This window comes from Hyperoodon ampullatus (genome assembly GCF_949752795.1).
Source record: "Hyperoodon ampullatus genome assembly, chromosome: 13".
In the NCBI taxonomy this organism is placed as follows: domain Eukaryota; kingdom Metazoa; phylum Chordata; class Mammalia; order Artiodactyla; family Ziphiidae; genus Hyperoodon; species Hyperoodon ampullatus.
In genome coordinates this window covers 11,609,419-11,634,982 of record NC_136926.1, presented here as the reverse complement: position 1 = coordinate 11,634,982, position 25,564 = coordinate 11,609,419, and the positions used below count along the sequence as shown (strand labels likewise).

General features: G+C 35.5%; 1 protein-coding gene across 1 annotated transcript in view; it reads right to left on the bottom strand.

Annotated features, from left to right (window-relative positions):
• The window catches only part of TAOK3 (TAO kinase 3), a 189,068-nt gene that overhangs the window by 86,862 nt on the left and 76,642 nt on the right, over positions 1-25,564 (bottom strand). Inside the window, exon 2 of the mRNA XM_079716978.1 lies at positions 6,324-6,427. The gene's annotated coding sequence lies outside the window, so the exon portion shown is untranslated. The remainder of the gene's footprint in view (positions 1-6,323; positions 6,428-25,564) is intronic.

Genomic DNA, 25,564 nt, shown 5'->3' with positions numbered 1-25,564 from the left:
GTGCCTGTTACCACTAGCCTGAATAGGAAATCTCATAATTCATGGGGAATTGTTTAGAGTACTCACAAGAGTCTAAGTAGCAGAAAATTACCATCGACTAAGTGCTGTTCTGGATGCCTAACAAAATTTAAAAGCAGGATCTTTATGGATTAAATTATTCCAAGTAGCTTAACTGTGTCCCAGAACAAAGCTCACAAATATTTAAAGGAATTAAAAAAAAATCTAATATCCAAAAAGGTAAAATTCACAATGTCTAAAAAAAAAAAAAAAAACTCACCAAGCATCCCAAGAAACAGGAAAATATGACACATGATGATGAGAAAAATCAATTGAAACCAATCCAGGACTGATATAAGATGATAGTTGCTAGATTAGCAGACAAGAGCATTATAACTGTATTCCATATATTTAAAAAGTTAGGAAATATTGAGGAAATATCAAACACATAGAGATAGTCAAGATATAAAGAGACACAAACTGAACCTCTAGAGGTGAAAGCTACAATGTCTGAGATGAAAAATACACTGCATGGGATGAATAGCAGATGAGATTTCTGAAAAAAAGGTTTATGAACTTGAAGATATGACAGTAGAAACTATCCAATATGAAACATACAGAGAAAAAACAAAAAACAAAATAATAAACAACCAAAAAAAAGAGCATCAGTGAGCTGTGGAACAACTTCAAATGGACTAGTATACATCTAATTGGAGTCCCTGAAGAGAAGAGAGAGATGTTGAGGCAGAGAAAATATTTGAAGAAATAATAGTGAAAAAAAGTTACAATTCTGATAAAAATTATAAACCACACATCCAAGAAGGTCAATGGGGCTCAAGAACAAGAATGAGAATAAGAAAAATGGGGAAAATTACACCAAGCATATCATAATAATTTTCTCAAAACGTGATAAAGCAAAAATCATGAAAGCAGCCAGAGACAGAAAACACATTATGTATAGACATTATGTAAGGACAACAATGACAGCAGATTCTTCACTGAAGATAATACCAGTGAGAAGACAATAGAGCAACATTTTTAAAGTGCTAAGTTCAAACTAAAATTCTGTGTTCTGTAAAAAGATCTTTGAAAAATGAAGGCAGAATAGAGGGTTTTAGACATCAAAAGCTGAAAGAATTCATGACCTGACCACCAGCACTATAGGAAATGCTAAAGGAAATCCTTTAGACATAAGCCAAAATCATACCAGATGGAAATAGAGCTTTACAAAACATTGAAAAAGCACTGAAAATGGTTAACTATTTGGTTAAATATGTAAGATTTCCCCCCATTATTTAAACTTCTTTAAAGTATAATTCACTGTTTAAACAAAAATAACAATATAGTGTGAGTTTTTAACATGTAGAAGTAAAACGTATAAGAACATGAAGCTGGGAAGGATAGAAATTGAAGCACAGTGCTGTAAAGTTATCATACTATACACAAAAAGGTATACTATCACTTGAGTATGGACAGCAGATTAATACATAAATGTGTATCCAAATATAAATACATATATGCATGCATGTGTACACATGTGTCTATATACACACTTTAAAAAAAAGACACAAGTAGGCTAAAAGGATGGAAAAAGATACAACACTAATCAAAAGAAAGCTGGGCTAGCTATATTAATATCAGATAACATGGATTTCAATGCAAAGATATTACAAAGATTATTTCATAATGATAAAAAGATTGGATCAATTTATCAAGAGAATATAACAATCCTAAATGTTTATACACCTAATAAAAAAAGTTTCAAAATACATGATTAACAACTGATTTACCTGCAAGGAGAAATAGACAAATCCACAATTGTAGTTGGAGATTTCAATATCCTTTCCTCAATAACTGATAGAACAAATAGACAGAAAATCAGTAAGGATATAGAAGACTTGAACAACACCATCAACCAATTTGATTATTGACATTGAAATATGATTATTAACATTGATGTTTCAACCCAGAAACATCATAATACATATTCTTTTCAAGTGCACACAGAATGTTTACCAAGATAGACCATATTCTGGGCCATAAAACAAGACTCAATAAATTAAAAGGACTTGAGTTATACTAGATATATTCTCTGAACACAATGGAGTTAAATTAGAAAATCAACAGCAGACAGATAATATGAAAAAAATCCCCAAATACTGGAAACTAAATAACACAATAAAAAGTAATCCATGGGTCAAAAAATAAACCAAAAGAGAAACTAGAAAATACTTTTATCTTAATTAAAATGAAAGCAGAAGGCGTCAAAATTCGTGGGATACCACTAAAGCAGTACTCATGTGGAAATCTAGAGCAATAAACTCCTGTTTTGGAAAAGAAGGTCTCAAATCAATGACCTCAGCTTCCATTATTTTTTTAAAAACTAGGAAAAAAAGAGCAAATTAAACCCAAAGTATGGAGAGAAAGGAAATAATAAAGATTAAAGCAGAAATCAATGAAATAGAAAAAAACAAAAACAAAAATCAATGAAAGCAAAGCTGGTTCTTTGATAAAAGTAATCAAATTTATAAACCTTGCCAGACTGATCAGAAGACATAATTACCAGTATCACGAATGAGAGGGATACATCACTACAGATTCTATAGATATCAGAAGGATAATCAGGGAGTATATTATGCAAATTGTACATTATGCAATTATTATTCAACAACTTAGATGAAGTGGATAAATTCTCTGAAAGACACAAATCAACAAAGTTTACGCCAGAAGAAACAGATAACTTCAATACCTCTGCATCTATTAAAGTAATTGAATTTGTAATTTAAAATCTTCCCACAAAGAAAACTCCAGAATCAAATGGCTTAATTGGTGAATTCAACCAAACATCTAAGAAAGATACAATATTAATTTTACACATCTCTTTCAGAAAATTGAAAAGGAGACATACTTTCTAGGATTAATTCTGAGGCTTGTATTACCCTGACACCAAAGCCAGACAAAAACGTTACAAGAAAGAAAGCAACAGAGTAAAATTCTTGAAGACTATAGATACAAATATTCACAACAGAATTATAGCAAATATAGTTCAGTAATATATAAAATAGATAATACATCATGACTAGGTGGAATTTATTACAGGAATGCAAGGTTGGTTTACACTCAAAAATCAATGTAATTCACCGTATCAACAAACTGATAAAAAGCCAAATGATCATCTCTAAAGATGCAGAAAAAGCATATAACAAAATCCAAAATTCATTCCTGATAAAAATTCTTGAGCCAACTAGGAATATCAGGCAACATCCCCAACCTAATAAAGGGAATCTATGAAACATTTACAGCCAATGTCAAATATAATGGTGAAAGACCAACTGCTTTCCTCCTGTGATCAGGAACAAGGCAAGGATGTCTGCTCTCAACACTTCTGCTCAGCATTGTGCTGGATGTTCTATAATTGCAACAAGGGAAGAAAAAAGAAGTAAAAAGTAGCAAGACTGGAAAGAAAGAAGTTGGACTTTTACTGACAAACAACATAATCACCTGTGTAGAAAATTCAATGGAACTAATACGTGAGTTTATCAAAGTTGCAGAATACAAGATCAATATAGAAAGCTCAATTATATTTCTATACATGAACAAATGGATATCTAAACTTTTAAATATCACTTATAATAGCATCAAAAAAATGAAATACTTAGGGATAAATCTGACAAAGGATCAAGAGACTTGTACACTGAGAACTACAAAATAATAATGAAAGGAAGTAAAGACATAATGAAAAGTTATACTGTGGTTATAGGTCAGAAGACTCAGTATTGAGTATTTTTTAGAAAGAGAAATTGAGAAGCTGATTCTCAAATTCATATGAAAATGCAATGGACCTAAAACAACCAAAACGACTTTGAAAAAGGAAGACAAAATTGGAGGGCTAACATAACCTGATTGCAAGATTTATCATTAAGATTACAGTTATCAAGACACTGTGATACTGGTGTGTATGTGTGTGTATGTGTATACATATATTTGCGTGTATATATATACACACAAATAAATCAGTGCAACAAAACAGGAAGTACAGAAACAGACCCACACATTTATGGACAACTGAATTTTGATAAAGGTGCAAAGGCAATTCAGTGGAGAACATCTTCCACTAATGGTGCCATAACAATTGCATATGTCTATCTTTGATTCATATTGACACCATATATAAAAATTAACTCCAAATGGATTATAGAACTAAAGGTAAAACATACAACTAAAAAAATTGTGAAGAAAACACAAGAGAAAATCTTTGTGACCTTGGGTTAGGCAAGAATTTCTTAGATATAAAAACAAAAGCACACTCCACAAAGGAAAAAAAGGTTCAATTAGAATAAAAACATACTCTTTTTGAAAGACCCTGTTAAGAAAATGAAAAGATAAGCCACAGTAGAAGATCTCTACAAAACATATATCTCACAATGGATTTGCATTCATAAAATATAAAGAATCCTCAAAACTCAATTAAAAGGACATGAACAACCAAATTTTAAAAATGAGAAAAACATTAGAACACACACTTCACCAAGAAAGACGGCAACTAAGCCAAAAAAAAAAAAAGATGCTTAACATCACTATTCATTAGGGAGATACAAATTAAAATCCCAATGAGATACTACTACAAACCTACCAGAATGGCTGACATTAAAAAGACAGACCATACCAGGTGTTGGCAAGGATTTGAAGTAACTGGATCTCTCAGACACTGCTGGTGGGATGTAAAAATGGTACAAACACTTTGGAAAACTATTTGGCAGTTTCCTAAAAAGTGAAACATATCTACCACATGACATAGCCATTCCACTCCTAGGTATTCACCCAAGAGAAATGAAAGCAAATGTCCATACAAAGTACTGTACACGGAAGTTAATGGCAGCTTTATTTTTAATAGTCAAAACTGGAAATAATCCAAACATCCACCAACAGATGAATGGATAAACAATCTGTGGTACCTGCAGACAATGCAATGCAACTCAGAAATAAAATGAACTACTGATACATGCTACAACAGGGATGAATCTCAAAATAATTATGCTGAGTGAAATAAGCCAGAACAAAAAAAGAGAACATATCAATACTTTATGATTTCATTTATATAAAGTTCTGGAAAATGCAAACTAACCTAGAGTGATAGCACATCAGTGGTTGCCTAGGGAAAGGGCTGGGGTGAGAAGAGGTTAGGGAGGTATTGAAAAAGGATATGAAAAAGCTTTTGGGAGTGACGGATATGTTTACTAACTTCATCATGTGATGGATACACACACAGACACACACACACACGTTAAAACGTTATGTTACTTAATATGTTCACATTACTGTATTTTAATTAATAATTATTGCTTTAAAAAGTTGCAATAAACAAAACTGAAAGGCAAGAAAGTTGGGGATGGTTCTTGCAAAATATGTGCCAGTGAAGTTATTCTTAATATCAGAGAGTTGAACATATACATATATATACACCAACACACACACTCAAAGGACACAAATAGGAAATTAAAAAAGAAAAAAGCAGTGTCTATTAATGATATGAAACATATAATTTCACTAATAATCAGAGAAATAAAAAGTAAAATAGCAAGACACCTCATTTCACCCACCAAATTGATAAAGTAATAGAGAAAAGATACATTTTTTTGGTGAGGGCATAAGGAAACAGTCATCTTTATACACTCCTGGAAGAATAGAATGGGAACATTCTCTGACCAAGTATTATCCTTCTACAGGGAGTTTCTACACGGCAGCTTCTACTTGTTTTGTTTTGATTTATTTTAGTAAAAGAGGCAGGGTGTAAGGTAGAGCATAGGAGGGATGCAACAGTGAAGATGGGAAACAAGGTTTCTTTCACCTACAAATTTGGATTTCTTTGCAGACTTGTGTTTTATCTGAAGTAGGTGTTGGGATTTCAGGTTATTTTTTATTTCCTTCTTTTTGTTTATTTCTATTTTCTAAATGTTCTGCAAAGCCTATTACTTCTGTAATTAGAGGAAAAGTGATATGAAAAAATTTTATCTCAAAGTCTAATTATAAATCACTATAACAGAAAATGGTAATATATATTTCCAGAAAATAATCTGATAATAGGGATAAAATAACTTTAGCCAGGTAATTCTCCATATTTTAAGCTATAACTGAAAATAAAGAAAATCTATAAGGAAATAATTTGAAACTAAAAAATTTTTATAAAAGAATATTTTATCCTAATTTTATTAATTCCTTTTAATTTTTCTCACAAATATAATAAAAATTCCTCATAGAAAACCCAGAAAACACAACTTGTTCCCATTTTATGGGAGAAAGCTAAGTCATGGATTTATGGACAATACCTTTTCGTGTATGGCACAAAATATACCGTATTGCTCACACTCATTTTAGCAGCAATCTTTTTTTTTCTCTTTTATAACTTCAGTCTTTTGTATTTATGGTGCACCTATGAAAAAAGAAGAATAAAATACGTAATTATAGGGGCAAAATTCAAGAAGCAATAATTGATAACATGATAGTTTTAAATATTTACAAATGTAACATTACCAAGTTAAAATTTTATCTTCATCAGTTTGTGGATGACAAATGTAAAAGGTAGGATTTTCACAACAAAGACACAAGCTACTGTCTCACAAACAATATCAGGGAAACAAATGTGTCGTTAGATTTCAGAATCTATACTGAGGCTTCCACTGGTCTGTTTGAGTCCAAGGAAACTCAATAGAGGCTACGAGTAGACAGGACTAATCTGACAGCATGTGGTGATGCTACTGATTCTCTGTCAGTAAGGCTTATATTTTGAATTGCTTTTCCAGTAGGCATGATGATTTATATTGACTCATCTATCTTCCCTTTCCTGGTCTCTCTATAACCAATCTTTCAGATTTGGGGGGTAGTGATAATTCTATATTATCTATCAAAGAAGTACATGCTCAATGTAGAAAATATAAGAAATATACACCATTATGAAAAAAAAATCCTTAATCCTACCTAGGACAAACTTCATTAGCAATTGGGATAATTTTCTCCATGAACATATTTACTTCTTCAAGCACATATTTATTTTGTTATACAGCTGAAATCACATTGTGCATATAATTCCACAGTCAACCTGTTTATCTAACTCTAGATTATATGTATTTTGCCATGTTATCAAACATTATTCACAAAGATCATTTAAGGGCTGCTCAATGTTTATCGTATGGAAGAGCCACAATTCATTCACAACAGTTTCTCCACAATTTGAAACCAAGGCTGTTATTCAACCCTCTGTTTGTTGAACTACTAAAAATTACTGTTTTGAAGACCTTTGTGCTTATTATCTATGCACTTAACATTTAGGGCTTTTTGGGAATGGATTTCTAGAAGTAGAACTACTGGGTCAAAGAATATAACAATTTAAAACATGTATATTGAAATAATCTTTGGATGCCTGACTAGCTTTGGAGATGAAATCCTTATAGGAGGAAAAAAACTATACATAAAAAAAAGGCACTGACCTCCATTTTCACATTTTTCCTGTAGAGGATATCCCAATCTCTTCTCACATCTATACTTACAAACTAATCTTTTTTATTATTTTGTTATTCCCTCTGATTCTATGGCTGTGGAATGCTTTAGATTAACTGGTAGCTAAAACTTGCCTGAATTCAGCATCACATTTTACCTAACCATCAACCAATCAATAACTACAATGTCTGCATGTACGTCCTGCTAATCTAGTCTGACTATAGCTTCAAGGAACTAAAACATTCCTTATTATATGAACACTAGTTGCGAAATTTCTGAGAAAGTAGTTTTAAATAAGGCATTTACTAACATCCTCATGTCCTGACTAGCTCGAAATGCAGGAGGTGCTCACTCCTAGAAAATATTTTTCTAATGCTATGGACACACATGACTAGTATTTTTCTTCTCTCTAAATACTTATTCACTTTTACATAATTTTTCTTAAAATGGGTACTCTCTCCATCTGCAGTTGCATGGCTCTATAAATGTTTTAAAATAAACTCTCTAAGACACCTAGGAATTAAACTTTCTTGATTTTATCATTTTTCCCCCCTGCTAGAATACTGCACACGGTATTGAAGCTGAAAACCATATTCCTAAAGTTTATCTATTACACCTAAAAGATGTTCACAGTTTTGTCCCATTTAACCACCTTCCTTCTTTATAAATGTCTCTTGGATTCCATGAAACTGTCTTCCCCTGTTTTTCCACGTTATTCCTCCTATAGCTCCTCTCCTCTCTGAGCTCTAAGTCAGTGTGTTCCTCCAGGTATTTGCCCAAAGCCCTCTGTGTGATGCAAGCTGCTATCCTAATTTCTGTTCATTTGAATGGTTTCAAGTAACACTTTGTCACTAGACAGTTCTGGCCTCCAGTCTAAATCCCAGTCCCATTCTTTCAACTATCTGTTTGGCTTCTCACGTGTACCTCACAATAACTTTCACTCTCCCCTTCTCCTTGTCTTTAACATCCAACTAAATCACAAGTGTGCTTCAAATATTTCTTTTTATCTGTTCTTCACTTTTCCGTTCTGTTAGCATTTGTTATCTCTTTCCTCTGTTTCTGCTCTTTCAGCCTCTCGTCTAAATTTTCTGGAATTCATCTTTAAAACACTATTATCACAATCACCTTCCTGAAACACAGTTGAGATAATATCACAGCTCTGCTCAAAATCCTTCCATGTTCCCATACTGCCTACAGGATTAAGGTTAACTTTACCTAACTAACATTCAAAGCTGGCCTCAAACCACTGCTCCAACCTAAATTCTTAAACTCTATAATCAGGAAAAATGAATTACTACAGTTGCATTTTCATACCTTTGTCTTTGCTTATGCTACTACCTCTACCCAGAATATCCATATCCCAATTACTCTCACAGTCCAGCTAAATGCCACCTCTCCTATAAGACCGACCATTTTCTCCGTTTGCATCAGTTTTAAATACTCATATATATTAGTACTCTAACTGGATGACAAGTGCTTCTTCAGAGGAGAATACATGTCTAAATCTAAGTTTTGATTAATCATTATATTTCCATGGCATCTTTAAAAAAATTATTTTTCAGATACAATTCACATACGATTCACCCATTTAAAGTGTACAATGGTTTTTAGTATATTCACAAGTATGTGAAAGCATCACCACAGTCAATTTTAGAACATTTTTATCACCACAAAAAGAAGTCCCATTTCCTTTAGCTATCAAGTCCTCCCACCCCATCACTCCATTCCTTAGCAACCACTAATCTGTCTCTATAGATTTCCCTGTTCTGAACATTTCATTTGAATGGAATCATATGATATGAGGTTTTCTGTGACTGGCTTCTTTCCCTAGCATAATGTTTTTAAGGCTCACTCACGTTGTAGCATGAATCAATATTTCTTTCTATTGACAAATAGAAATTCACTGTATAGATATACCACACTCTGTTTATCCACTTATAAGCTGATGTACATTTGGGTTGTTTCCACTTTTTGGCTATTATGAATAATGCTGTTATAATCACTTGTGTACACATACATTTCATTTCTCTTAATTATATTCCTAGGAGTGAAACTGCTGGGTCCTGTGGCATCTTTATATAACAGATAGTCCACAAAAATCTGCTGAAATCTCCTTCCCTTTTCCACCCAAATCTTAACACTAAAAATGATCTTTAAATTCATCCTTCCCTCAAAAGCTGAACAAGGACATTTTTCCTTCCAAGAGGACAGCATTTTAAGAATTAACTGAAGATGAAGTGATATGCATGAAATTATTTTTTTCCTCTTCCTTGACCTCCTGCAACCTCAGGTATTACCATTTATAGTGAGAACTCAGAACTGTGCCAAGAATGTAGAATTTCAGGTCTTAAGCTCTTGGGCCAACTGAACAATCCAGCTAGCTTAGAGGCAAAGATTGCATCAGAGGTGTGAAACTGAAATAATTTTCTTCATGCTTTATTCTAAGGAATGGAAATCCTCCAAGAATGATAGTCAAGTAAATTAGTTTTCACAGACATTCTAACTTAATATACACTTGATAGAGAGTAGAAATATAAATATTTTTTCATATTTTTCCTTTTCTCAGAAACTTTCAAGAAAGACGATTCAGTGAAGATCTTAGTTGCCTTTCAATGTTGTAGTCACATTTCTGCAACAATAAACTTGGAGCCAACTAGATTGAAAATCTACAATATTTTAGCATTAAGAAAGGGAGTAAGATTAAGAATGTTTCATATAGGTTATCACTTATATGTGGAATCAAAAATATGACACAAATGAACTTATCTACGAAACAGAAACAGACTTACAAACATAGAGAACAGACTTGTGGTTGCCAAGTGGGATGGGGAGTGGGGAAGGGATGGACTGGGAGTTTGGGATTAGCAGATGCAAACTATTATATTTAGAATGGATAAACAACAACATCCTACTGTATAGCACAGGGAACTACATTCAATAACCTGTGATAAGCCATAATGGAAAAGAATATGAAAAAGAATGTATATATATGTATAACTGAATCACTTTTCTGTAGAGCAGAAATTAACACAACATTGTAAATTAACTATACTTCAATTAATAAAATAAAAAAAGAATGTTTCACATTGGAAAGAATTATAAAGATCAGACATATCAATTCTTTTTTTTTAAACTCAATCTCAGAAAAGTTAAGTGTCAAATCATACTTATGCAGTACTGTTATCCCAAATTAAAATTCTTTCTAATTTCTCACTTCAGAAAACTTTTTTCTGAATCAAGCTGCCTAAGTCAAACTTCAGAACACCAAAAAGTTTCCTATTTTGCTATATTTTGGAGGTTAATAAGAAAAGTGTAATTTAATAAGATTGAACTTCTCTGTCTTTATTTCTCCAAATAATACTTAAATACATAGTGGTAGGTTCAGTTCTTATGGAGACTGAAGCATCGACAAATTTGGGATCTCTTTAAGAAAAAAAAATTTACAAAATTTCCACACAAGAATAGGTATAGGGCCTTAGAAGGGGCTGGTGTAAATAAGGGGCTCTGAAATGTAAGATTCACAGTAAATTTGCCTGTGTAAATTCCTATTAATGCATTCATTATCTTGCTCCAAGAAGGTATACAGAGGCAGGCAAAACCTTCATTTTACAGCAGTGAAAAATAGAGTAGAAATAGGTGATTGGATTTTTTCAAAGTCAGGACCAGTCTGGTGTTTTCCCTCCCCTGTTCATATAATACAACCTCCCAATACAGACTTAAAGAAAACTATCTTTAAAGAAATAAACAGAAAACTTATTTTGGACAGTTGTTACCACTGTCTGCCACTAATACCTAACTATTATTCTGAGGTAAGAAACCATTTTTATGGTACTTTCACTGTGAAAGTAAAACAAGGTGACAGGTGTTTTTTATGCCAAATGATCACATAGCCCATCATGACAGAATCTGAGAACTGGAAAGGGACCTTTGTGATCATCTAATTTCTACTTAAGCAAATAATGCAGAAGTATCTGGGGCATTGATTATCATAATAATGATAACTTGCAGACTACTTTTGGGTCACCATTTAAGACTATGTGTGCTTAAAAAGTAAAAACATCAATTCTTTTAGTTTCTTAAAGAGTATTAGTTCCTCCCTCCCTTAAAAAAAGATGTTTAGGTTAGAGAGACAAATGGGCAAGGAAGAGATCCTTTGGATTTCTTAAATTTAACACTGCAAGTTTTTGTTCTCTCTGATAGTTTTGTATGTGGTTAGCAACTTGAAATCAATTATGCATTCATTTTGGGGAAAACGGTACTTTACATGGGTCTTAAAATTAAGACCAGTACAAAAATGGTGTCTATGTCTACATAAATTCTGAACTATTCTAATAGATTTAACTGGTCTTTTGAAGTCTTCATTTTGCACAACTTAATCATATGTGTGGTATGAAAATTGTAATATTTGTAATATACAATAATAATTTACTCTTTAATACAGGGTTCCTCAAACTTGATTAATATTCAGATCCCTTATAGAAAAATTCTCACAGATCCCTAACATTTTCTTAAATTATTTTTAGTCATTCATTTATTCATGTGTTCATTCATTCAGCAAATACTTATTAAGTGCTTAATATGTGTCCAGTACTGAACAAGGCTTTTAGTTCTTTCCTACTCTCATAGAACTTACATTCTAGTGGAGAGAGACACATAAATATTGATATGTCAGGTACTAATAAATATCATAAAGAAAAATAAGATAAAGTAGAGTCAGTGGTCGGGATAAGCCACAGAGCTCTTTGGTCATAAGGCAGTCATCCAGATGATCCACTATAGCTTATTATTTAGGAGACAATCATCAAAATGAAAATATAACATTTAAAAATCTCATGGAGAATTTTTGACCTATTCATGTCTTCAAATTCCTAGGAGTCTGTGAATTTACTTGAAAACACTCTAGAATGGAGTCATATCTTACCTAAGGTGGTTGGGTACAAACGTGGACACTTAAGGCGAAAACTGCATACAGTTCAAATTATCCTTGAAAATCCCAGTATGCACGGTTTTGTTTATACAAGCCTTTAAAGTAATTCTCACGCACCACTGAGTTAGTCTAAAGTAAGAAAGTCTACCTATAAAAGGAATTCTTAACCTTTTTTGTGACATTGATCACAGGCAGTCCACAGCCTATGACACCTTCTCAGAATAATGTTTTATTTATTTGTTTATTTTTGGCTGCACAACACGGCATGCAGGATCTTAGTTCCCTGCCCACAGATCGAACTCCTGCCCTCTGCAGTGGAAGTGTGGAGTCTTAACTACTGGACCATCAGGGAAGTCCCTCAGAATAATGATTTAAATGAAAAAAAATCAACCACTTAGAATTACAAAGGAAAGGAAACCAATCATACTGAAATAGTTACCAAAATATTAAAAAACAGATTTGTGATATATATGTGCCTTTTTTTTTTTCTCTTTTCTTTTTCTTTTTTTTTTCTTTGCTGTGCCGCGTGTCTTGTGGGATCCTAGTTCCCTGACGAGGGATCCAACCCGGATGCTGGGCAGTGAAAGCGCTAAGCCCTAACCACTGGACCTCCAGGGAATTCCCTATGTGCTTCTTTATTAATTCATTTAGTAATGAGAGTTAGTAGGAAGTCTAATAACCACAATAATTTCAAAGAGTGGTGAACTTAATATTTTGAGATTTCTGTTAACTGTAATGTGTTATAAAATATCTGGGATTTCTTTTGGTGATTGGTGACAAAAATCTCAGATATTGCTAATACTTGTGTGGTTTGTTGCCAACATTTGTAAATTACAGGAAATGCTAAATTTCAGTTAGAGGTTAGTAAAAACAAAAACTTCACGTTTTCTGATAGATTCCTTGATCTGAAGAAATCTGGATGTTCAAATCATTCTCTCTTCAAGATAACCAGTATAAGTGAGGAATTCTGAAGAATTCTAAAGAGAGCCTTCTTATCTGCAGAGTTTACTCCATTCTGTTTTCTATCAAGCCTCTATAATTTCTCTTAATAGAAAGTAACAGAATGCTTTGAGCATTAAATGAGATAACATATGCCAGGTATGTAGTAGGTACGGAAAAAAGGTTTGCTAGATATGAACGTAATTCTTACTTGAAAAAAAATCCATATAACATGCAGTTATTTAAAAAGTTGCAGAGAATAACTTGGCATTTCCCACAGTGATTCCACTGAACAGCTATCACTCCTTTGCCTTTTGGCATTGGCAGCCCCATTACTATAGCATTGCATCTAGCCTTGTGGGAGTTAGTTGAAATGCATGTATGCTGCTGCTCTACTGTAAGTACTAAAGGTAACAGCCTCTGTCAGGGTTTTTGGTTGCAAATGACAGAAACCAACTCTGGCTAACTTAGAAAAGAAATTTATTTATAGGTGTGATACTGTGACTTATAGTAAGAAATATATATTTGGTCTTCTTCTGGTACAGACGTCCTAAAACCCTTAGAATTTTCTAAGAGCAATAAAGGTAAAAGGAGTGTCTTTTGTTATTCATGACAACTCCCTACCAACCACACCTGAGTTTATGCTAATACGGTGACTTTTAGAAAGCCCCTGAGGATAGGTGTTGGTAACCAGAGGAACCAAACCTGATTAAAGAGTTGGAATTTTCAGCCCCAACCCCGACCTCAGGACGTAGAGTTCAATCTCCAGGGACCAAAGATTTAATTAGTCATGCCTACATAATGAAGCTTCCATAAAACCCTAAAAGGATGGGGTCTGGAGAGCTTGTGGGTTGGTGAACCATCCACATGCCCTGAGGGTGGCACACCCTAGTTCTGTCTTCATGGGGACAGAAGCTCCTGTGCTTGGGACCCTTACAGACTGTACCCTATGTACCTCTTCATCTGGCTGTTTATCTGTATCCTTTATAATATCCTTCATAATAAACAGGTAAATATAAGTAAATGTGTCTCTGAGCTCTGTGAGCCACTCTAGCAAAAGCCCCTCCACAAATTCGAGGAAGGCTTGTAGGAACCTCTGATCTACAGCTGGTTGGTCAGAAGCACAGGTAACAACTTGGACTTGCAACAAGCATCTGAAGTTTGGCGTGGGGGAGCGGCTGTAGGCAGTCTTGTGAGACTGTGCCCTTGCCCTGTGGGATCTGATGCTATCTCCAGGCAGACAGTGTCAGAATTGAGTTAAAACCTTGATGCTGTTAGAAAACACCCATCAGAATAGGCTGTCTCACAGAACAAAACAGAAAGCTCAGAAAATGGACAGGATCCTAGAAGGGCAAAGCCATAATCAAGATCATGCCACAGTAATTGTCTGCTGATGCCACTGCCACTTGTTTCTGTTCTCCCAGACTGCCACAAATTGTCTCTGTTGTGCCCTAAGCTCTCAAGATTCAAAGTCCTGGGTGGGAGCAACTGATTGACCAAAATCACATGTCCAGAGGCCAGCTGCCAGGCAACCAAGAAATGAATATCTACTTGTGCTTCTTCCATATCCATAGAAGGAGGACCACTGCCTCCCTCCTGTATCCAAAACAGGATAATGTTCAAGTGATGGGCAACCCATACTATATAATATATATATTTACTCATTAATGATTAAGAGCCATATCATAGCTCAGAGGAAAGAGACAAACTGCAGCATTCCAGTTTCTAATTCTGTCTCCTTACTCAATTCCCTCTAACCTGAGTAAGTTCTATTTGTTTAAGCTTTTTCTACATCTACAAAATCTTACTCTTCTCATGAGTTTAATAAAAGGTATAATGACCCTGAAGCAGTGTTCAACTATTCATTCATTCATTTACTCATTCAACACTTACTGGATACCTGCTGTGCTTAAGACATCATGCTAGGTGTTGAAAAATATATAATATTTATATGTGTTCACCAGAAACTAATTATCTAGAACCGGTGCATGTTGCAAGTACTACAGAAGTTCAAAAGGGGGAGAGAGAACTTCTAACTCTCTAAGGAGTTGGGGGGTGGGAATGGGCAGGTGATTGATGGCTTCATGGTAGAAACAGCATTTGGATTGCTCTGTAAAGAACAGGGAGAAATTTTATAGGAAATGGTGTGAGCAAATGATTGGAGTTTGCAGCATGTAATGGCAAGTAACTTAAGTGGTCGTTCTGCAGATCTGGGATGGGATCCTTTGGAAACAAAGCTGGAAGAGTCTAATGGGTCTAGATTATCCAGGAGTTTGAATACCATGCAAAGGATTTTAAGCTTTTAAACTGTAAATGATGAAATCATTTAATATTAGAATCAGGCTTCAAGAATAATACTCTAGTTGTTTGGCAGTAATATACAGGTTAGAATGGAAACATTTTATTTAAAAACATTATGCACACATCATAGAAAAAAAGAATTGGAAGAATATAGACCAAAATGTTAATAGTGATTATCTTTGGGTATTGGGAATACAGACATTTTGTTTTCTTTTTACCTTTCTGTATTTTATATATTTTCTCCATTGAATGCATACTACTTTGTAACAGAAAAAGTAAGCTAAAAATATTTTTAAAAGAATGAATTGGAATAGGAGACTAGAGCAGGAAGGTCAAGTTAGGGCTACCAAACAAGAAAGCATGATAATCTTATTCTAGAATGTTGGCAATAAAATTGAAAGCAGAAGGCAGGTACCATGCCTCTGGATGCAAGAATAACACAGGAATAACATGACGTAGAACCAGCAATTGATGGGCTATACAGCCTGAAAAAGACATGGGAGTCAAAGTTAGCTCTGAGGCTCTAAGATCAAGTGACAGAGATGATAACTGTTCTATAAACAAAAATAGGGAATTCAGCAGAAGGAACAAGTTTAATAGTAAAAAGATGGTGAGTGTATTCCAGCCAAAATGACTTTTAAGTGCTAGATGGGCACCTAGGTACAAATACACAGCATGTAGAAAGAAACAGAGGTTGAAGTTCAGGGGCAACAACGGAGCCAAAGGTCCAGATCTGGACTTATTTGTATATAAGGTAGATAAGAGCTCAGGAAGGAACTATGGTAACTTAGGCAAAATATGCTGCGGGAAAAGGCTGAGAATAAAATTTGGGGGAAATATTTTAAAGTTGAATTCTTAGTGAATGCTAGATAAGTACTAAGTACAGTATTATATTTCTATAATTAGGCATTCACTCCATTTTATATATAATCAAAAGGTTAAAATGACTTCCCGGAGTCTAACAAATTGAGATGAAAGAATATTATCAGAGATAAAATTCAGGGAATTCCCTGGAAGTCCAGTGGTCAGGACTCTGTGCTTTCACTGCTGAGAGCCTGGGTTCAATCCTTGGTCAGGGAACTAAGATACCACGAGACGTGCAGTGTAGTAAAAAAAAAAAAAAAAAAAAAAAAATCAAATTTTTATATAAACTGGCTTTTGCTTCATGTCAATTTTATATATATATATATATATATTCCCTTGTCTTTTTGTCCTTGGAAATGTATTTTGAGAAAAGAAAATATATGTACTACAGCAATAAAATGAACATATATATTTTATATATTTTTTACATTCTCTTTATAATCAGAATTTTAGATTTGGAATGGATCTAAGATGGGCTCAAATAGTTTCTAAGTAGTTTAGTAGTAATGACTTGGTATCATTACAGTCTAGATTGAATTCCTGATCAAAGAAACTTGCCAGTTGGGTAGCAAGAATCATGATACATATAGTGGAAAGAACTCTAAATGGAAGACAGAAGTCTTAGGTCCTAATCCCATATTGGTCCCTAAATAGCTTTTCAGCTTTAATCAAGATATATATATATATATATATATATATATATATATATATATATAAAGAACAGGGAGTATATGTATATATATACATACACACACACATATGTATATTTCGGCTGTGCCACGGGGCATGGGTTGGATCCTGACCAGGGAAGGAACTCGCGCCCCCTGCAGTGGAAGCGCAGAATCTTAACCACTGGACTGCCAGGGAAGTCCCTAATCAAGTTATTTAATTTCTCAAAGCCTCAGTTTCCTGGTCTTGGGGCTAGTTGAGACAATCTCTAAGTTCCATTCAACTCTGAAAGTCTATGATTATGTATGATATCACTTATATGTGGAATCTAAAATATGACACAAATGAACTTATCTACGAAACAGAAACAGAACACACACACACACACACACACACACCACCACACTGCTCTGAGTTCAATATAACCGAAATTCCCAGTAATCTTCACTTTAATTGTTCCAAATTCAAATAAAAGAAATATATAAACACCCAAGATATAAACACCTTTAGTCTCTGCAAATTTTACCTGCTACTTATGAAGGCACTGTGAGAGTCCTGTATTTATAACTTTTGACTCCCTACTACAGGATTACAATGCCAGGCACTGGAGATAAAAGAACATGCAGAAATAAGAGCTTTGAAAATAAACCTTCTTACAGCTAATGAAGGATTATCTGGCATGCAATTTTTCTAAAATGCCAGAGCTATAAGCAAGTTCTTTGTTTGTTTGGGACTATTTCTCTCCTGTCTCCACTTCGTTGTCCTGAAAATAAAAGTTTTCCTTAAGCTTTAGGGACTCTAAAACCCCAGATTTAGGGACCCTAAAACGTCAAAATTAAATTGTGTATTCTTAAATTTATATTTACTTCTTCAGAAAAAGGCCTACTTGGCCTATTCTATAAACTGGATTGTGTCCCCCCAAAATTCATATTTTGAAACTCTAATGTCTCCTGTGACTATATTTGAAGATAGGGCCTTTGGGAGGTAATTAAGGCTAAATGAAGTTATAAGGATGGGGAACATTAGCTAGGATTGATGGTCTTATAAGAAGAGGAGGAGAAAAAGATCTCTCTCCCCAACATACACCTCACACCACGTAAGGAGGAAAGGCCATGTGAGCACAACTCCAGAAGGTGAACAGGAAGAGAGACCGCACCAGAAAACTTAAGTGGTTGGCACCTTGATTTTGGACTTCTCAGACTCTAGAACTGTGAGAAAATAAATTTCTATTGTTTAGGCACCCAGTCTGCGGTACTTTGTTATAGCAGCCTGAGCAGACTAGATAGCCCCCTTACTTAATTTTTGGACTAAGATTCGGACAATTTTCAAATGGTTTTCAGGTAGCTAGAGAAACGAATCCTTTGAAAATCCTTTTCCTTTCAAAAATACATCTTGATTATTCAAAGAATTGGGTAGAAATATTATTTTCTGAACTATAAGAAAAAGTTTACAATTACTTCATTAGTTTCTATCTAATAACTTAAAAAACATAAATAAATATGGTAGAGTACATATACTTGATTAAGTGTAAAATCTTGACTTAAAATCTGTTTCCAAAAGCTCTCTGCATTTATTTGATCCTTCAACAATACTGCTCTGAATATGAACCTCAAATGTATAAATTCCACAAGATATAAGTGATTACAAGTACTTTCTTGTTCAGGTATTTAAAGCAATTTCTTCATACTTGAGTGATGTACTTGAAATTTAGAAACTGAATGAACCCTATCAGTTCTCTGTATACCACTAGATTTAAAAAACTCTTTAAAACTGTTTATGAATGGAATCCATTCCCGACCCTACTGCCAGCATCATCAACCTGAAAGTAAAATCTGACCATGTCACTCTCCAGCTCAAAACCCTTTAATCCCATCATGTATAGGATATAAAAGCCAAGCTCCTTGTAGATAGGGGGCCCGAGGGCAAATAAAATCCTGTGTGATCTGTTCCCTGTCTGCTCTTTTTTTTTTTTTTTAATTAATTAATTAATTTTTGGCTGTGTTGGGTCTTCACTGCTGTGCACGGGCTTTCTCTAGTTGAGGCGAGCAGGGGCTACTCTTCGGTGCAGTGCGTGGGCTTCTCATTGTGGTGGCTTCTCTTGCTGCAGATCACGGGCTCTAGGCGCGTGGGCTTCAGTAGTTGTGGCACGCAGGCTCAGTAGTTGTGGTGCACGGGCTTAGTTGCTCTGCAGCATGTAGGATCTTCCCGGACCAGGGCTTGAGCCCATGTCCCCTGCATTGGCAGGCGGATTCTTAACCACTGTGCCACCAGGGAAGTCCTCCTCGTCTGCTCTTGAACCCTGTCCTTAGTAACTCCAGGACCTCACACTAGACATCCAGCTATCTCAAACTACTTCCCTGGAATATGGACAAGCATCTGTTGGCAACCTCTTTCTTCTCCTTCTTCCTAGATAACTAAAATTTGTTCAAGAATCTGCTTAGACAGTACCTCTTCAGGGAAACTTTCCTGACTCTCCCCCAAGCTGGGATGGGTTTTTTCCTTTATGTTCCCACAGAAGGGCACTGTAAACATTTTTCATATACTGGGTATAAACATGGATTTAGGTTGTCTTAGGTAAATGTTTCTCCATTAGGACCATACAGTGCTAGGGGAACAGGATCATATTTCTACCGCCAGGGCCTAATAAACTGGTTGGTACACTGCATATGGCTGGTATATGTTGTTGAATTATACTAATTCACACATCAAATACACTAAGGCATTTATGATTTTAAGGAATATTATGGCAAATATTTTTGTTAAACAAATGGTAACCATCACTCCTTCATGTGTTTTGAATGACTATTTCTACAGGTTGCTTTACTTAAAAATGAACTTGACCTTTATTTTGAAAATTTACTACGTAGTTTTTTAAAGTGATATCATTTTTTAAAAGTCTTTACTGAATTTGTTACAATATTGCTTCTGTTTTATGTTTTGGTTTTTTGGCTGCAAGGCATGTGGGATCTTAGCTCCCTGACCAGGGATCAAACTGGTACCCTGGCATTGGAAGATGAAGTCTTAACCCCTCGACAGCCAGGGAAGTCCCTGAAAATTTACTATGCATTTTATTGAACTACCTGGTACCCAAATGTCAATAATTTCAGAATTATCAGCACTCTCAACTTATTTGTCCAAGAACCTATCTATTTTTAATGGGTGTCTTAAAGAACTGGCATTCAATATCACACTATTTAAACATCAAGAAACCCCCTGGGAGCTGGTCTACATGTATTATTTTTTAAAAAGTGAAATAAAATCTATATTACATATTAAACAAAAATTTAATCCTGTTATACAATATTTCTTCCACATGGACAATCATAATACATGGCATCTTTGCATTAAGTAGTTTAGAACCAGTTACTTAGGCCTGCCTTCAGTCAACAGACTAAAATTTCACTTATATTGGTTTATATGACTTCACTCAGTCTTTGAGTTCTTTTAGAATATTCACTCATTATTGCTTTTGATAAATGAACTAATCTTAGCACAAATATAACAGAAAAGAGAAAATCAACAAGAATTTATTTTAGATTATTATAAGACAGGAAGAAGTAAGAGTTACTTTCATTAGCAGGGCCTAGTTTAATGTAATCAACATTGTCCTGACCACACAACATTTATTCAATGCTCACTATGTGCCGGGCACTGTACATCACCTCATTTAAACCTTAACACACTATTATGACAGACTTACAATTATAGATCTCATTTTACAGATTAAAAATCTGAGACCCAACTTCACAGAGCTAGTGCATGGTAGAGCTGGGATTCAAATCTAGACTGTCCAACCTCAAGCCCATTCTCTTAACCACTATGGTACACTTTTCAGTTAAATCACTGTATGAAAATATTTCAGAAATTAATGACCCGATAAATTGTAAAGGATTCCATCTAGCCTACAATATTCCTGAATACTAACTGCTTAATCATTTTGATTTGCTCCACCCAAGACCAAACCAGAAGATTAAGTCCTTCTGTCTAAAACTTTCTTTTTACTTTGTGCTTTAAAAAAAAAAAAGGCGGGCTTCCCTGGCAGTGGTTGAGAGTCCGCCTGCCGATGCAGGGGACACGGGTTCGTGCCCCGGTCCGGAAAGATCCCACATGCCGCGAAGCGGCTAAGCCCGTGAGCCATGGCCACTGAGCCTGCACATCCGGAGCCTGTGCTCCGCAACGGGAGAGGCCACAGCAGTGAGAGGCCCGCGTACCGCAAAAAAAAAAAAAAAAAGGCAATGTCAAAAAAAAAAAAGTCATTATTGAAAATTTCTGTTCAGTGAAAAGGAGTGTGCCAATTCAACACAAGGGTAGCCTAAGTATTCCAAAATCTTCTGTGCAGGAGGTAATCCTGTCCTGGGACTTTCAGAGATGCCTTAATAACCTAGAAAATTAGTATTTAAACCTTGAAACTTTTGCCTAATTTCTAATGTTGAAAGAATAACTCAGCATTCTTAGTCACTTTTAATTTTGCTTTGCCACTGGCAGAAGGGCAAGCATGCATAAATGCTGACAGAATACATGTTAGAGCAGTTTACTCCTGTGGAAGGTTGCCTTACACTGTTTCAGCAATTCTCTCTCACAGGAACTGCTGTTTTCAAAAGTATATGAATCTACATCTATTCTAGATAATATATAAGTAAGCACAGAATATCAATATTAAAATGCTTTTAAGAAGTAAACAGTCTTAATAACAACTGACCTGGGATATCTCCAAGTTCTTAAATTAACTTTGAGGGGTAGAAAAAGAATAAAAGGAACTGAACTTAATATCCATAAGAATGTCAGCAATACATAGCAAAGTTTTATCCTTTAGGTGTTCAAAATGCAGAGGGAGGGAAGAGCCACATAGGCCAATAATGATACCTATAGTAAATTCAATCACCTCCTAAATAAATCTTCTTGCTTCTAACCTCTCCCATACATGGCCCGAAATGTCATTTTCCTAACATAGAGAGCTATAATAGTATCACTTTACTATTCAAATATCTTTGATAGAGTCATCCAAACTCCACAGAAAGGTACTCAAGGCTGCTAAGATATGGGCCCAATCCAGGTTTAGTAGATTCCTAGTTATTCTTTAAATGTTCAGGATACTTTCACAGTCTCAACACTGCTTGCGTCTTTTACTTAGCTTGGAAAATCTTTTCACTTCTTTAGAAGTCAAAATCCTTTAAGACCCAGTTAAATTTCACCTCTTTACTCTGACAATTAAACTTCAAAGTTACTATGGGACTTTATTTGTAGTCTTATTATAACATATATCATCTATATCTGATATTATATTAACAGTTTATTGTGAACTTATTTGTTTCTTCGAGTGGAAAGTAAGTTGTTCCTTGATCTTTTCATCCACACAGAAGTGATCTTTCTCTTCTTCTACTCTTTAGCAGCATGGTGTGATTTTTCAATATGTGAATTTAGACAGGCTGACTTGAGCTGCAGTTTCAACTTAATTCCTAATTCATTTAACAAATATTCATTTAGTGCCTACTGTGTGTCAGTCTAAGCACCTGGGGAAACACAACAAAGCTTCCTATTCCGTGGAGCTTAAATTTTAGTGGCGAGAAACAGACATTTTACAATAAACATGATTAAGTAAATTAGTATATTAAAAGAATGATGAGAACTTTGGAACAAGAAAATAGAGCAGGATGGGGATCAAGAATGCCAGGGGTATGGGGTCAAAGCCATAGTTTTAAACAGGGTGATGAGGATATACCTCATTGAGAAGGTGATGATAGTTGACCCTTCTCAAATTTGGTAGGAGGTAAGGGAGGTGCCAATACCTGAGGGAAGAGTTTTCTAGTCAGAGGGAACAGCTAGTGCAAAGGCCCTAAGGGAGAAGTGTGAGGGAGGACTATGTGGCTGGAACAGAGTGAGCAAAGGGTGAGTTATAATCCAGGTAAGATATGATGGTGGCTTGAACCAGAGGGACAGCAATGGAGGTGGTGAGAATTGATTTTATGTGTGTGTGTGTGCGTGCACATTTCGTTGAGGTATAATTTATGTAATAAACTGTAGCCACAGAAAATGTACAATCTGATAAGTTTTGTCAGATATATATGCTTGTGAAACTATTACCACAATCAAGGAAACATTTCCAATCTTTAAGACTTTCCTTTTGCTCCTTTGCAGTAAGGTCTCTCCCTCCAACTCTAGCCACCCAAGCAAACAATGGATCTGCTCTCTGGCACTATAGATTAGTTTACATTTTCTAAGATTTCATATAAATTTAATTATACAGTGTATACTGTATATAATCTCTTGTATCTGGCTTTTTGTCACTCAGTCATACTATGACTTGGAGATTCACCCATGTTGTTGTATGACAGATAAAGGATTTGCTGATGGATTGGACTGAGAGTGTAAGAGAAAAAGTAATTTAGGATAAATCCAAGGTTTTTGGTCAGAGCAAACTGGAAAAATGGAGCTGCTATCAACTGAGGAGAAAGGTCAGGAGGAAAAGGCTAGGGGAAGATGATCAGGAAGTAGACTTTTGATATCTTGATAATGCAAATGGAGATATTGAGTCATATGCTTAGGCTGGATATAAATCTGGAGCTCACAAGTGAGGTATGGACTAGAGATTTAAATTTGGGTATTGTCAGCATATGTTAAGTGGTATTAAACCCATGGTACTGGATGAGATCCCCAAAGACATACGATGGATACAGAAAAGAAGCTGACCAAGGTCCAAGTTCTGGGACACTCCAACTTTAGGAGACTGGGAAGAAGAGGACACCAACAAAGGAGACTGAGAAGGAACATCCAGTGAGATAAAAGGAAGAGTGTGGTATCCTGAAAGTCAAGTGTAAAGTTTCAAAAAGGCAGGAGTCAAAACTGTGTCAAGGGACTTCCTGGTGGCGCAGTGGTTAAGAATTCGCCTGCCGGGCTTCCCTGGTGGCACAGTGGTTGAGAGTCTGCCTGCCGATGCAGGGGACACGGGTTCGTGCCCCGGTCCGGGAAGATCCCACATGCCGCAGAGCGGCTGGGCCCGTGAACCATGGCCACTGAGCCTGCGCATCCGGAGCCTGTGCTCCGCAACGGGAGAGGCCACAACAGTGAGAGGCCCGTGTACTGCAAAAAAAAAAAAAAAAAAAAGAATTCGCCTGCCAATGCAGGAGACACAGGTTCGAGCCCTGGTCCGGGAAGATCCTACATGCCATGGAGCAACTAAGCCCGTGCACCACAACTACTGAGCCTGCACTCTACAGCCTGTGAGCCACAACTACTGAGCCCTCGTGCCACAACTAATGAAGCCCACGTGCCTAGAGCCCGCGCTCCGCAACAAGAGAAGCCACCACAATGAGAAGTCTGCGCACCGCAACAAAGAGCAGCCCCCGCTCGCTGCAACTAGAGAAAGCCCACATGCAGCAATGAAGACCCAATGCAGCCAAAAATAAATTAAAAAAAAAAAACACAAAAACACAACTGTGTCAAATGCAGCTGAGTGGTCAAATAAGGGATAAAAATGGACCTTTACCTGTGGCAACATGGAGCTCACTGGTGATCCTGACAAGAGCAAATTTGGTGGACTGGTAGGGACCCAAGATTTACTGGATAGGTTTAGGACCAACTGGGAGGAAAGGAATCGGATGCAGGAAGTACAGACAACTCTTGACAAATGTACCCAAGAAGGAGAGTAAAGAAATGAAGAGGTAGCTGGGAGGGAAAGTGGGGTTAAAAGAAGTTTTTTTTAAAGATGGAAGAGATAAGAATAGATACACAGGCTCATGGGAATGATCCAGGAGGAGGAATAATTGGTGTTGTAGGAGAGAAGGGAGAGTTGCTGAAGTGATGTCCCTGGGTAGACCAGAGAAGAAGGGATCTAGTGAACCAGTAAAGAAAGTAGCTTTAGATTAGGAGAAAGGAGAGTAATCTATTGTAATGTGCTTGCTTTGTAACTTTCAACAAGTTGCTTAATCCTTTTAAACATCAGTTTCCTTATCTGACAATAAAGATTAAAAAATCTGCTTTAGAGAGCTGTTCTAAGATTAAACCAGAAAACCCATGTGTCTGACCATTTGTAGATATACTCATTATATGTTAGTCTTTTTTCCTCTCCTTATTTACAACTTTTAAAATAAAACTAACCACATTTTCTCTGTGTAAGTTTTAAAAATACATGTTTTCTTCCTTTCTCAATTATAAACTTCTTGAAGGCAGGAATGGTCTTTTGGCTGTATTCCCCCTAGCACAAGGGTCTTGACTGAAATAGGTTCTCAATAAATATTCTTTGAATATATTTCAACAATGTAGGAAGAAAACTCTTTCTAGGGTATAAACGAATTGCCAACAATGTGGATAAATCTGTCCAGTCTTCTAGTTTTTAGTCCGGTTTGTCAATTGTTGTGAAACTCTTTGCCAACTTTT